Consider the following 2,732-nt stretch of genomic DNA (forward strand, 5'->3'; position numbering starts at 1 on the left):
TGATAAGTGTATTTCTGATTGCCTTTCATTTCCAACCCATTGTTTCATTGAAATTCATATTTTTAGACATTTTCTCTCACATTGAAGGCTTGAATGTAATTTCTAAGAAAAAAAAGGTTAATTTTAGAACATCTGTCATGTAGGTTCAGCTTGAAAATGTTCTCTTTTGCATTGCCCTGGGTAAATTACCCCAGGTTTTCAGGTCTGAGTTCTGAGGCTATGAGGCCTCATCAAAGCCCTGTTTAAACTACTATTCTTTGAGAAGGTTACTCAGATAGCTGGGAGCGTTGAGAACATCAGGTGAATGCATTACTTGGATTAGATATTTTTGCCCAATTGAGAGGACTGAATTTGACATCTATTCAAAACCATGGATCATTTTATGGCAATACATATTCTTCTTTCTGGGATATTTGCTTGTGTACCTGTTAATACTCATCTCCTTTTAATCTAAACATTTAGACTCCTCTTAGTTTTCTTTTTTTTTTTTTCCTGGTACTGGAAATTGAACTCAGGGATGCTTTACCATTGAGCAACATCTCCAGACCTTTTTATTTTTTATTTTGAGACAGAGTCTTGCTAAGTTGCTTGAACTTGTGATCCTCCTGCCTCAACTTCCCAAATAGCTGGGATTACAGGCGTGCACCACCATGCCCAGCAACTTTTTCATAACTATCTCCTTACCACCCACAATAGTCTCTGTTTATTAATATCATTCAAATTAGACTTTCTGGATATGTTTGTTTCTCTCTCTCTCTCTTTGGTTTAGAGTAAGGCTCATATTTCAGCTCCTTGATTTGAATTCTCTAATGCTGATGAAATCGAATTCTCCAGCATTAAACCAAGATGTCTCCAGGAAAACAGAGAAGAGCAGTGGTAAGATATGCTAAAGTAAGGTTCTGAGCCACTTGAAACATTACATAGAAAGCAACCAGTGATAATCAACCGCATATAGAATTTCAAGCAAGGGCACTCTTTGAATGAGTATATGTTGAAGAAATAAAATGCATATAAAACAAAGTAAAGCATACGATCTTTTGTGTAACAAAAGGAAGAAATAGAAATATATTCATATTTGAATATATTTGCATAAAGGAACACTGGAAGAATAACAAGAAAAAAAACAATAAAACTTTTTACTCGTGGAGTGAAAGAGGGCAAGGGAAGGAGGGAAACCTACTGTATATAACTTTCTATTTAGTTTTGACTTTTAAGTTATGAAATACAAAATTAAAATTACTTGCAGGACCAGTAGTTTGGTACCTATAAAGCTATCTTTAGGCCTTTCCTGTTAGATCCTCATGTCAGTTGCTTCAGCAGCCCCCCACCCCATTTCTCCAAAAAACCCTCCTCAAGTATTAAATTTTCTGCAGCTTCCATCTGTGTCTGATCCAGGTGTCAGAAAGTCCAACCCAAGCTGATCTAAGCAAAACTGGGAATTTGTTGATAAAGGTAAGCTGAAAAGTCCAGGTCTAGATCCCAGACATAGCTTGATTAAAAAATTCAACTCGAGGGGCTGGGAATGTGGGGATGTAGCTCAGTGGTAGAGTGCTTGCCTAGTACACGCCTTGCCATGGTTCTTTGCAGAGCTTAGTGGTTGAGTGCTTTCTTAGCATGCATGAGGCCCTGGGTTCAATCCCCAGCACCACAATAAATAAATACAATGCTTAGGTTGAAAGACGAAAACAAAGAGGTATATTGCCAGGAAAGAATGTTAGATGCTGGATGTTAAAAATGTCTCAAACACTACTACCCCCTAAAAGACTCCCCTATCTCTTAGGGACTTGACTGTAGTGCTCACTTCTATCTATTGGACACTTCAGGTTTGAAGGAGATGATTTAAAAGTAGCTGTTGAGAAGAAATTTGAGATGCCAAATTAAAATAAGAGTTTTTCAGCCTGAAATAGGTTATTCAGAGAACATTTTATTTTTTAAAAAAACAGGTCAGAAAAATTGCTATCCTAATCAAGAGAGAGCAGAGGTTCAAAAAAAATTGCTTATATCTCTCAAACTGAAGTTTCTGAGGCAGTTAATGATGAGCAGTTAATAGAACTGTTTGTGGAGTTAGATAAGACAATAAATTATTTTTGTCTTATAAAAGCTAGGTAATTGGGCTGAGGTTGTGGCTCAAAGGTAGAGTGCTCGCCTACCATGCATGAGGCACTGGGTTCGTCCTCAGCATCACATAAAAATAAAATAAAATAAAGATTTTTTTTTTAAAAAAGCTAGGTAATTAATTGGCCTTTAAACTTTCTTTGAATATGTATTATTTCTGAAAGTGACCATAGTCCACCTTTCAGTATTCCACTAGACAGGATTGAAAGGAGGCATTCTTTCCAGAGGAAGTCCTCAAATAAAAGTATTCTCTTGGCTCGTTTCCATCGTGTTATTCCATGGCTGGTCTCAATTAGCTTTCTGCTGCTGCCATCCACTTGTGAAAATGGCCGTGGTGGTAAAGAACAGGCCCACAGGTCCATGGAAGATTTCCATTTTCTCTTCATTTCTGGCACCCCTGGGACACTTCAGTCCAGTGCACATAATCAGTTTGAGTGCATGAATAAAACTCTACTATATATAGTATGAGTGGATTCCAGGATGCAAACTATATATAGTTGAGCTAAAATAACAAGTTCAGTCTCATGTTACTCAGATTGGCAATGTTTAAAACATTGAACAGTTTTTCCAGTCACTCCTTATTGAATGCTGGTACTTACTGGTACTCCTTGGTACAG

The 2,732-nt window shown here is 37.2% G+C and overlaps 1 non-coding gene across 1 annotated transcript; it reads left to right on the forward strand.

Annotated features, from left to right (window-relative positions):
• The first annotated feature begins 1,523 nt into the window (after positions 1-1,523).
• On the forward strand, positions 1,524-1,651 carry Trnat-agu (transfer RNA threonine (anticodon AGU)). The gene is made up of 2 exons: positions 1,524-1,562; positions 1,616-1,651. It is a non-coding gene; the product is annotated as a tRNA-Thr (tRNA).
• Positions 1,652-2,732: the final 1,081 nt, after the last annotated feature.

Source organism: Ictidomys tridecemlineatus, chromosome 3 (genome assembly GCF_052094955.1).
Source record: "Ictidomys tridecemlineatus isolate mIctTri1 chromosome 3, mIctTri1.hap1, whole genome shotgun sequence".
Taxonomy (NCBI): Eukaryota; Metazoa; Chordata; class Mammalia; order Rodentia; family Sciuridae; genus Ictidomys; species Ictidomys tridecemlineatus.